This window comes from Trachypithecus francoisi, unplaced genomic scaffold, assembly GCF_009764315.1.
Source record: "Trachypithecus francoisi isolate TF-2019V2 unplaced genomic scaffold, Tfra_2.0 Lachesis_group18, whole genome shotgun sequence".
Taxonomy (NCBI): Eukaryota; Metazoa; Chordata; class Mammalia; order Primates; family Cercopithecidae; genus Trachypithecus; species Trachypithecus francoisi.
In genome coordinates, this window is record NW_022681463.1 from 7,931,983 (window position 1) to 7,944,370 (window position 12,388).

The following is a 12,388-nucleotide window of genomic DNA, read 5'->3' on the forward strand; positions in this document are numbered from 1 at the left end:
TAGAGGCTTAGACTATGGGTTGCAAGATTATTCCTCTATTTCTTACTTTAAAAACTGAGATTAGAAAATTGTTTTGCGAGGACATGGGTAAAAGGATTGATCGAGGCGTTGTACTATTCATTTAGAAATGCATTCTGTTTCTTCAAAACACTATCTCAATAAAAGCGAGAGAGGAGAGCAGAGAGACCAAAGGTGTGTCAAGGCCATTTCTTAAAGTGTCTTTATTTAACAGAAGGAAAATGCTTTACAGGAGAACTTCTCATACCAGTTGCACTTTGGAGTTTAACTCGTGATAAATTAGAAATTATTTTTTAAAAAATTTTGAACAAACTACTAGAAAAGTTTGTTGTAAGCACCTACAATACACTAGGCACAGAGAATATGAGTGTGATGAGTCTGGAAAGGGAAATTACAGAATATAATAGTGACAATCAAACAAAAGTGTGTGTGTGTGTGTGTGTGTTTTGCAGGAGATGAAAAGTTGGAAGAAATCAAAGGGTGTTTAGGAAAAAGAAAAGCGGCCGGGCACTGTGGCTCACAGCTCTAATCCCAGCACTTTGGGAGGTCGAGGTGGGCAGATCCCTTGAGTTCAGGAGCTCAAGATCAGCCTTGGCACTGGGCAATGTAGTGAGACCCATCTTTATGAAAATTAGTCTGGCATGGTGGCACATGCTTGTAGGCCCAGCTACTCGGCAGGCAGAGGTGGGAGGATCACCTGAGCCTTAGAGGTTGAGGCTGTGGTGAGTAGTGGTCGTGCCACTTAACTCCAGCCTGGGTGACACAGTGAGATCCTGTCTTTAAAAAAAAAAAAAAAGGAAAAAGGAAAGCACTTTTAAACTGAGATCTGAAGGATGACTAGGATTTCGGCGGCTGGAGTGCCACTCTATAAAGAGGGATGGCAAGGACAGAGGCTTACAGAGTCACCCATAAACAGTCATCAGGATACCTTTAATATCTGATGGCTGTTCAGGCTAATTGCCAAGTACAGAAGAGCAAACCATTAGCTATTTGAATGCTGGTATTGCAACCACAAATAGGTAAAAAGAAGAAAAATGGAAATGATCACTCAGTAAGATGTACTTGAGGTCCAGTAGCTCAAGTCAGTAAAAAGTTTTAAAAGTATTGCTATCATGTTTCATCAACCTGAAATTATTCACAAGTCAGATAAATTACCATATCTAGGACACTTAGTGACATTTGATTAAGTGGTAATTATACCAAAAGCCTGATAATAGAAGAGAATGTATTAAAATAATGTGAATGACAGTCTATTAGGATATTACCCATTATAGAATGGTTCAGCCACAGGGACCTCATTCATACTGAATTGGTTTTATAAAATATCTCTCTTGAAATGAATGTAGTTCAACAGAGCTTCAAGGTGGAAGACTGCAGCACCCAACACCTTCCTTCTTGCAAGTCAGCAGGCCAAGCCCCATCTGAGTGAGGACAAGAGGCCAGGCTAGCTATAGTCAATGGACTAAGCCAGGTGCCAGGCTCCCCTTTCTGTAGGTCTTGGTGGCTGCTAGTATTTAGAGACAGGTAAAAGGTACAATTCTCCTTGCCTGATAGCAAAGTTGCAGATAAGAACTACAACTTTTTAGAATTAACAACTGGACATAAAGTCGTAACATCTGAAAATTTAGTGAAAGTCCCAGTTCTCTGTTCTGACCTTTGTTGATGATAAAAACCTTCAATGTGTGATTTGAGGGGTAGGTGTTCTTGTGACAGGATCTGGCTACCTGGCTGGATCAAGTGAAGGAATCCTCTAACTGAGATCACCTTCAGGGCCCAATGGAGACACTATCCCTGGGCACCATGCTGAAGAGCCGCATTCTTTGCTTGCTGGTTTCTTATATTCTGTCCCTGCAGGGTCTAAAGCCCACTTAAAGTATTCTGTCCACAAACCTTCTACACTCATTTTAATTGGAAAATTAATACAACACCCATTATGTTACTCAGTCCTCTCAGTGTTATCTTCCATAAGGAACCTGAGTCCGAATCTGGACTAATCTACTGGCTATGAATAGGCCAGTTCCTTAACGCTATCTCAGTTTTCATTGCTATAAAATGGGGGAAATGAGAATTATTCTAAGAATTAATTAAAATGATGCATATAATCACTTATTATAGTGTTTTGCATGTAGGAAAGGTTAATCATTAATAAAGTTGGTAATTTACATGACATTGCTCTAACACCTGTGATTGGCCAGAGTGGCCAGATTTTCATGCACGAGGAAGGCCCGAGAAGCTCTGTTCAGACCAGCTGTGCTTCAACATTCTCATTTATCAGAAGGAGAATGGAAGAAAGTGTAAGCAGGTATCATCTCCATTGAACTTTGCTTCAGGTGCACTAAGATGTGACTGATGCTAATTTTTCCAGATTTTATATTATGTAGGTGGGACTCAAATCCCAGCCGCTTGATTCCTGCCTCCTAGCATTTCTTACTTCAAAATTGTTTTCACTACCACAGATTTTTTAAAGCAATTGTTTGAAAATTTGTATATTTTCCTTTCTGGATGACTTGAGGCTAGTGAAACGATTTAATGAAAAAATAGGATTACACATACACACACACAGACACATATACATATACATATATATATATACACACACATATGTGTGTGTGTGTAGACAGGGTTTCTCTTTCATTGCCCAGGCTGGAGTGCAGGGGTACACTCTTGCTTCACTACAATTTCCACCTACCAGGCTCAAGCAATCCTCCTACCTCAGTGCCCCCAGTAGCTGGGATTACAGGCACGTGCCACCATGCCGAGCACATTTTTACATTTTTAGTAGAGATAAGGTTTTTCCATGTTGGCCAGGCTGGTCTTGAACTCCTGATCTCAGGTGATCTACCTGCCTCAGCCTCCTAACGTGCTGGGATTACAGGCATGAGCCACTGCGCCCAGCCGGATTCTATTCTTTAAAAGATAAGTGACTGTATAATAAAATGTTGGAAGTCAAGGAAAAAATCAAGTCTTCCATTTGCTTTTCCTCAGCTCTGAAACATACTAATTTGGGGCAAACCATCATATTCCATGAATTATTTGCCTTTAGTCAAAAAGAGGTTATAAAATGTCTCATAAGATTGCCTTGAGCCGGGCGCGGTGGCTCAAGCCTGTAATCCCAGCACTTTGGGAGGCCGAGACGGGTGGATCACGAGGTCAGGAGATCGAGACCATCCTGGCTAACACGGTGAAACCCCGTCTCTACTAAAATACAAAAACTAGCCGGCGAGGTGGCGGGCGCCTGTAGTCCCAGCTACTCAGGAGGCTGAGGCAGGAGAATGGCGTAAACCCGGGAGGCGGAGCTTGCAGTGAGCCGAGATCCAGCCACTGCACTCCAGTCCGGGCGACAGAGTGAGACTCCGCCTCAAAAAAAAAAAAAAGATTGCCTTGAGTTTTACTTTTAAAATAGATGTGAAAGAACTTAGAAAAAAATAAATACTTGGAAAAATTAGCTCATCATCATGCATTCTGATTTCAGGCCATTATACAATTTTATATTATTTGTATTATTTTCATTGTATTTTTTATGCATATGATATTGGATTATGCCATTTTGTCTTATAATATGCACACTATGCTTCTCAAAAATACAGTCAATGGTTGTGTCCTAATAATATTTAGAACATGAAAAATAAATCATATGTTAACTGAGTACTTCCATATTTTTAGAGAAGTCACTGATGATTTCAAGATAGCTCTTGATTGAAGAGACTGCCTTTGGCAGGAGGGAGTGGATTGAAATAGTCATCTTTACAATTGATTCAATTTCTTCAGCAAATCAAATTTGTGGCACTAGACATAAATCATTTCAGATGGCTAAAGTGAACAAATTGACTCATCCAGGTTTTGTTAATATCGTAGTATAGAAATGATCTACGTGGCACTGAATAATATACCTTGAGTTATTGGACAGTAGATACTTTGACATAACTGTCACATATCAGTCAATTTAGCTTCAGCTCTTTTGTAATGATTTATAATTTCTGTAGAAGTAATAAAAACTATTGAAAAGTTAGAAATATTTCAGGAAAGTTTGGCTACAGTTTCATGAGATTACATGTTTATGCACACAGACACAACTGATGCACAACATTCTGTGAGTCAATGCATGGTGAAGAAATAGAATGTTTTGATTAACCCACAGTAACTCCTCTATGCAATGATATTATCCAGCAGGTGGATATTTTCTTGGAATTTAGGGATTTTCTTCTAGAATTTTGCCTGTGAATGTGCACAAGTGCCCTAGATACTGTTTTAAACAGATTTTCTTCCCTCCGCTCCCAGAAATGTAGTACTTTAATCTGCTAACCAGAAAGTTAAGTACAAGGTCAAGTATCTTAAAAGAGACCTCAGAAATGCAAATTGAGGTTGTCTCTAGTGAGTTTAGGTAAGCATATTCAATCCAGAGGAAAGAAACATTACAGTAAGTTCTTAAAGGATTTTCATGGATAAAAAGCAAAATATTTTAAAATGATAGGCCTTTTGAAACATGTCTTTGATTAGAAGTATGAGATACCGTGATTCAGAAAAATAATAGGAAGGACTGAAAAAGACTGTCAAAGTGCTGGGACAATAGTACAAATGAAAACACTCTAAAGCCACTTTTTTATTTCCTACTGGTGAAAAAATTTCTAGAGAAAATATGTTTTGGCCGGGCGCGGTGGCTCAAGCCTGTAATCCCAGCGCTTTGGGAGGCTGAGGCGGGCAGATCACGAGGTCAGGAGATCGAGACCATCCTGGCTAACACGGTGAAACCCCGTCTCTACTAAAAAATACAAAAAACTCCCGGGCAAGGTGGCGGGCGCCTGTAGTCCCAACTACTCGGGAGGCTGAGGCAGGAGAATGGCGGGAACCCGGGAGGCGGAGCTTGCAGTGAGCTGAGATCCGGCCACTGCACTCCAGCCTGGGCGACAGAGCCAGACTCCGTCTCAAAAAAAAAAAAAAGAAAAGAAAAGAAAATATGTTTTGTCTTTGTTTGCCTGTCACCTAGGCTGGAGTGCAGTGGCACAATCATAGCCCACCGTAACCTCGAATTCTTGGACTCAAGGGATCTTCCTGCCTCAGCCTCCTGAATAGCTGGGACTACGGGCACACGTCACCATGCCAGCTAATTTTTCAGTTATTCATAGAGATAGGGTCTTGCTATGTTGCCCAGGCTGCTCAACACCTGGGGTCAAGCGATCCTCCTGCCTCAGCCTCCCAAAGTCCTAGATTCCTAGAGAAAATAAAGGCAGGTATATTCAAACAGTCTCTTGGATAAGTTACAATTTAAAACAAAAAATTAGGCAAAAAAAGGAAGGATAAACATAAGACCAGGGACAAGCACAATGGAATGTTTTCATAATGTAGTGGTTGCACATTCCTTCTGTTTGAGAAATGTTTGTTGCAGGTCGACTGTAGTACAGGTACTAGAGTCTGTTCTGGGCTGTGAAAACAGGCAAGCTTTCCTTTCATCTCTCACAATCTGATTGGGGGTAAGTGAGTAATTGTGAGTAATTAGGAGTCCTTGGAAGACTTTAAGCAGAGGAAGTTGATGAGATTTGTGTTTTAAAAAGAGCTATATGAGAAAAAGATAGAGAAAAAAATTGGAGGTGGCAACATCAGAAATAAACTCAGAGGCAGATCAAATAATCATTCCCTAAATCTCCAAAAATAAACAACAGTCATATAAGACTGAAACTGAGCAGTGCAGTTGAATTTTCTCAATACTTTTAAAATAGTGATTTGAAGATGCAAGTCTAAAATGAAGAAAGATTGGCGAAGTGTCTTAAAATCTGAGTGGAGCTGTTACAGCTATTCAACAGACGCTGAGAAATTATGGATATGATATTCTTTAATGGAACTATTTTCACACTAATCAGAAGTTCTATAGCACAGAAGCATTTGCTATTTTGTGGAGATAGAGACTTGAATCCTGCTGCCGAAAATCTGGAAGGTCACAGTCCAGTAGTGGTCTCTTAACAGGTCCTTGCTTGTCAATACTTTAATGATCTATTAATAAAATCAGAAAACTTCATTCATGAAAAGATAAGCATTCTGCAAACAAACAGCTAAGCTTTATATTAGTTCAAAAGAGAAAGTGAAGTCTGTGGTGGGTCTCAAAAAATAAAAGCTCTTGGTATATCCAAGTGTGGCCTGTGGCATTCAAAGATGTGCAGACTTCCAAGGGGACAGGAATACCTTTGACTCTATGGAACCTGGTGGAGCAAATGTTACTGTTGGAGCAGAAATGACATCGTCTTGGGGATCATTTTGAAAGGAGGTAATTTATGAATGGTAAAGCAACTCAGCCTCCACTTTGCCCGTCTCCTTCCTTACAGGAGAATTATGGACTTGAAAGAGTGGACAAAGAATGGTTATGAAATTTGAAGCATAAATTGTGTGAGGAGAGAGAAAGTGTATACTGAGCCCATCAAAATCTGACGTTCCTAGGACCAGAGGAGCACATCCAGGAGGCTGCTGGAAGAAATCTCTTCTTAGGCTGGTCTTCAGTCATCCTTGGTGTTCATTCACAAACCAAGGATTAGGGTGGAGGTGCCAGAAAAATCACAAATGGGGTATTTTTTTTTTTTTAATTCAAAAGGGAGAACAAAAGGAGTTAGAGAACAGATAGCATAATGATGACCCATAGTTAATTTCTAGCACTGGATGATTGCTTTGTGCTTACTTAATAATAAGTCATCACAAGAATCCAAAATTAGTGTATGCGGTCTGATGCCATGGATTATTTATATTCTAAGATTTCTTTATGGTTTGTAATGAGGCATCGGACAAGATGTATTATCCAGTCTTTTGGATAAGAGATAGATATGTATGTAGATTTACCAATGTTACATGTGGGTAAGCATAGAGCTGTTTAAAGTTTATCCTAGAAAATGTTGAAAAGGAAAAATACCAACTTGAAGGGATAAGGAATTGCAGAGCATATACAAAAGAAGGTTGGATTTGCAAGACCAGCCAATGGAAAAACTGTTATCCCTGGAAAAATACAGAGATCTCACCCAGGTTTAAGTAAAATGTTCACAAATACAAGACAAGGAATCCTAGTTTAGCAAACACTCCATATCCATGATAAGCTATTAGGGTAGATGGTATGGCTATAAAAAACAAACCAGAAACTAGGGGGTAAGGCTCCATTAATAGAGAAGAGAGGAAAAATCGCACTCTGCCTTAGTTGCTCTAATGCGACAGAAATGAAATATATACCTTTTTTAGGTTTGGGAATTCTTATTTTAAACATGGATATGGATAGAACTGTGGTGAACAAAGCGTTAACAGGTCCAGCATCTCAAAATGATGCCACATTTGAAATGATTATTTTTGATAAGATGCCATTTAGGAGGACCTGGAGCTTTTTAGACACTTGAGAGGATGCGTTACAAAAGACATTACAGGCAGAATCTGTGTAGTTCTAGACATGGGGCCAGGAACAACCCATGGCAATTAGTGGAAACCAAGGTTCAGGTTCAGTTCAAGTTGAGTGCAACTTTTTAACCATGTAGAGATCTGAAAATGGCTGCTTTTCTATAGAAATAAAAATGGCAAACATCTCAATCCTCAGAAAGTTATCTCACTAATTATTCCTGAAATCTGTTTTAAATACCTAGAACAAACTTGCTAAGCTTAGCTTTTCCTTCAACTCACAAAGCAAATTTAATGTTTCCAGTGGAGATCAGGATGTTCTTCTAGCAGGGCAAATTGCACAAACTACAAGGAAATGATTAATACTCAATATCAATCTCTTGCAATGTTCTCATATTTTTTCTCAATATTCAGAAAAATAAAATTGCTTCTGTTCTGTTTCTTTAGCCAGGCTGTTCTCTTCAACTCATTAATTTATCTTGGAAACTCCAGTTTTCAAATTTAAAGGCCCATCATTAGGATGGTGAATATTGACGGGAAAAAGTAAAATGACTACTTTACCCACAAAAATAAAAACATTTGCTATCCTTTTTTGATAAAGGTCTTCTAGATTTGCTTCACCCACTTTAACTTTTTCTGTGTATCTTAAAATTCAATGTGCAATAAGATTTTCAATTTCTCCACAGTTTGGACTTCCTTAGCTTATTTCTATTCACATAAATTCTTTTTTATAAATGTTGATAGGAAATACCATTCTTAATGATATAATCAGTGATGAGATGAATACTGCCCCTTTCTGATCAATATGCATGAAAGATATTTTCTGAGCTGTGAGCTTGAAAAATAAAAATAATTTTTAAAAGATATAATAGCTCCTGCTGAGACAATCTTATTAATATAAATTCAGAGATATTCACAGCCAAAGGGAGCATGGGAGATCATATTCAGGTCATCTTATGCTTTTGTTATCAGAGGAAATCCTGCAATCGATAACAATGCAGTGAGTGAGTTTGTCCTGTCGTAGATCGTTTTCACAGGGCCTGGGATAGCGTACTTAGTGGATGTCCATAAACCGACATTCTCTACTCAAAGGAGCCCTATTCTTTCAATAGTAATGATGGAGGGATTACAGGAATAACTCCTGATTATCTCAAGATTTGCTTTTTATTACCCATTCTAGGTTCATCGTGATGAACTATTTAAGATTATTTAGGTCCCTTGACCTCATTCTCTGCAACTAAGGAGTTGATGCAAAGAAGTAAGAAAATGAGTCAAAGATTTGGAAGAAGTCCATTTGAAGTTGAGGGTTTTCCTGATTGACAGTGGAATGGGTCAAAAGAAGATTATTTTGTTGGTTAAGTTTTGTTTGTTTGGTTGGTTTTGGTTTTTTGTGTGTTGGGGTGGGAGAAACTAAGGAAATAATTCCAAAGGAAAAGCTTTTGATGGGGTGTTTTTCTCCTGAATTGTATAGTTTTCAGATTTATTTTAAAGGATTAAAATGGCCATATTTTCTTGCCGCCAGTCAATGTCTGTTTATTTTATATGAACATATTTAAAAGACCCCCTAGAGAACTGTATATATAGCATATAATTAGCAAGTCAAAAGACTGGAGGTTACTTTTCCTAGAACATCCCTTCCATGTCTATACCTCAGTATACCATGGTTTTACCAAGAGGATTGAAGTGTATATCTGGTGCCTTGTTCTGTTCTTTAAGCTCCTGCTAAATACCTCAACTTTGGTGTGTCTCAAGTACTTCAAATTTCAGCCCTTTAAATTGGCCTTGTGGTCATTCCATTAACTCCAGCTTCTCCTCATTGGATTAGTGATGGCTGTTTTCACCCATTCACCTAAGTTGGAATCCAAGCATCATAGAAAGTCTGAAAGTGATCAGGGGAGTCTGAGGGGAGGTAGAATGTAGTGGCTAAATGTACAGGCAGTGGTGTTCAACTGCTTCTGAGCTCACCATTTACTGACTGCATGAACTTGGACAAGTAATTTAAACCTTACAATATTCCTATTTATTCATCTGTATAAGTTGATAATATTAGAACCTACCTTATATAGTTATGCGTATTTAATGAGTTAATGATTATCTTAAATATATGTGTTTCTTTTTATATTTATGAACCTCTAAGAACAAGGCAGAAAAGAGCATAAGCACTTTCTTCTCATATCTAATTAATCACCGAGTTTTAACAAATATACTCCTTATATTGAGTCTTTATCGGTTCCATCCTGTTTATCCAGTGGTGTTCCTGGCTGTCAGTGCTTGATTTCAGGGTCTTGTCATATCTCCATCAAATATTGCAATTGTCATTTTATTAACCTTCCCACTTTTGGTCTTTCCCTGGATACATCCTTTATGCTCCTAGCCGAGTGATCTTCCAATATATTAATATACATCTAATCACAGCATCCTTCTGTCCCACATTCACCAGTTCAACATTCTTTTGTGACCCATCATTTTATCACTAACGCCCTCCACCCCAACCCTGATGGTTTTGATGGCATGTTTATGATGGCCAGAGGACCAGTTGTCCCAGCCCTATCTCTTGGCACATTCTCCCTCACATCTTTCAATCAAACAATGCTGAGAGACACCTGTCTCCATCTTTGAGCACCTTTTTAAGATATTAGGACAGTGACTTAGCAAACTGAATTCCCTGAACTCTGCTGCTTAACCAAAATTTTCCGGACAATCATAAGTCTATGTAGAAACGTGTATGTAAGATGAGTCTTGGAAAAATAAATTCACTTACTTAAAAATTGACATACAAAGGGCAGCAATTATTACCGTATGCATTGTGCTTGCTTTATGCCTTAGGTGGACCATATTGATTGAATCTTTATTGCTGTTTTATGGATTTTACTTAAACCATTCGCTGTTAATGAACCTTTAGTTTGGCCCTATATTTTTGCTGTATGATCAATGTCACCATGAACATTCTTATGCATAGTCCTGCCTACATGTGCAAGAACATTTGTGGGGAAAATAGTAAAAGTAGAATCATTGTGGCAAAGGGTGTGAATGTTCAAAATGTTGATGAGTATTTCCAAGTTGCACTATCAAGAGGCAGCCCCCGTTTCTAGTCCTGCCACGATACATGAAAGTTTCCATTATTCCTCTCCTTCCACTCAAAGTATATAGGCTTTTTATTTAATGTGTAGAAATCTAAATTCCCTTCTGAAAGTCATGCTTTATAAGTGCTGTCTCTCTCCTAATATATTTTTAAGGTGTGAAAAACGCGGTACTCATAACACGGCTCACCATAGAATGAATTACAGTTTTTTGCAATTTGCAAGCATTCAATAACTCAGTAACTTACAGAGCCATGTTAGGGCAGTGACACATTGTGTGCAAAAAGATATGAATATGAATTCTAGCTTACCATTTTATTTAAAGCAGAAATTGTACAGTTGATAACAAACAGGTGAAAATTTTCGGAAAGCTTTGTTTGTTATGTTTTGAATGATACTGACTCGATTCACATATTTTTTCAGAAACCTGTCATTTGTAAATAATTCCTTAGAACTTTTTTTTTTTTTTGAGACGGAGTCTCGCTCTGTCGCCCAGGCTGGAGTGCAGTGACCGGATCTTGGCTCACTGCAAGCTCCGCCTCCCGGGTTCACGCCATTCTCCTGCCTCAGCCTCCCCAGTAGCTGGGACTACAGGCGCCCGCCACCTCGCCTGGCTAGTTTTTTTGTATTTTTTAGTAGAGACGAGGTTTCACTGGGTTAGCCAGGATGGTCTCGATCTCCTGACCTCGTGATCCGCCCGTCTCGGCCTCCCAAAGTGCTGGGATTTCCTTAGAACTTTTTTAATAAAATGAAACAAAATTAATAGAAAAAAAGATTATTTGCTTCCTTTGCTTTTTTCTGACAGAGTTCTTATGCTCAGTCATCTCTCATTATCATACTTGCATGCCTCTTATGGAAAGCAGTGATAGAAAAGCATGAGAATCTTCACTGATGCTATTGGATTTTGAATGCTTTCTAAGCATTTTTATTCCAAAAATTTAACATTTTAATGCTCTACTCAACTTGTTTGTTAGTTGATTTTGTTTCTTTTCTTTAATTACCTTGGAAGTTTGCTGACATTTTATTTTTCAGAAAATTCTATATCTTATGTTTTAATGCTTTATTTTCTCAATTTTATCTCATTGTTTTATCTCAGTTTTTCTAGATAATTCGCAGATATCTTGTCTTTGTTGTATAGATATTATAATTATTTTTAATAGGTTATTTTTTACATATTATAAACATTCATATGTTACGTGCTACTAATTCTTATCACAGTCTAGCATACGCTCTTAATATTAAGTTAAGAATTAAAGGTCTAAATCAAACTAGAAATGTAATCTGTTCTGCACGTTTCTTACTCCTTCCAAATTAAGATTGAACATTGTGTTTTAGAATCAGAATTTGGGGATAGATTGGTTTTAAAACTTGCATCTAAAGATTATTCCCAGGAATTCTACATGTCTTTAAACCTCTAATTTGTTTAAACCTCCCATATATAAAATTGTTATAGACAAAATGGATAAAAGTCAATACCTCTCTCAATGGGATCATAGAACGGTTTTATTAAAAATCGGTGATTGGCAACCCAGTACAGATATGCTTTAATGATAGTTTATTAAAGACGTATGAAAATGTATTGTTAGACACATATGCGTGTCTCAATAAATGCTTTTATGCATGGGTTGTCTAACTCTTGAAAATAGTTTTTTACAATCTTGATTCTGCTTCTAGATAATCTTTCATTTTGCTAAGTTTTGTCACAGATGATAAAAGAGTAAGTGTAAAACTAAGTATTATTTGAGTTCTTGCAAAATCAGAATTACAGTCTTGGTTACTAATGTTTCCACAATAATGTTAGGCAAGTTATATATCTACTAAATAGCAATTAATAGTTTTTCTCATTTCCTAGAAAAGATCTTTCATTTACATTTCTAAAAATATGTTTAAGTGTTTGGTTTTCAGTAGTTTCCATGTATTGCTTATTGTGATCA

The 12,388-nt window shown here is 37.7% G+C and overlaps 1 protein-coding gene and 1 non-coding gene across 2 annotated transcripts in view; both read left to right on the forward strand.

Annotated features, from left to right (window-relative positions):
- The window catches only part of FAM155A (family with sequence similarity 155 member A), a 703,478-nt gene that overhangs the window by 540,441 nt on the left and 150,649 nt on the right, over nt 1-12,388 (forward strand). The window lies entirely within an intron of this gene.
- On the forward strand, nt 8,139-8,207 carry LOC117063806. Its single transcript, XR_004429090.1, has one exon. It is a non-coding gene; the product is annotated as a small nucleolar RNA SNORD31 (small nucleolar RNA).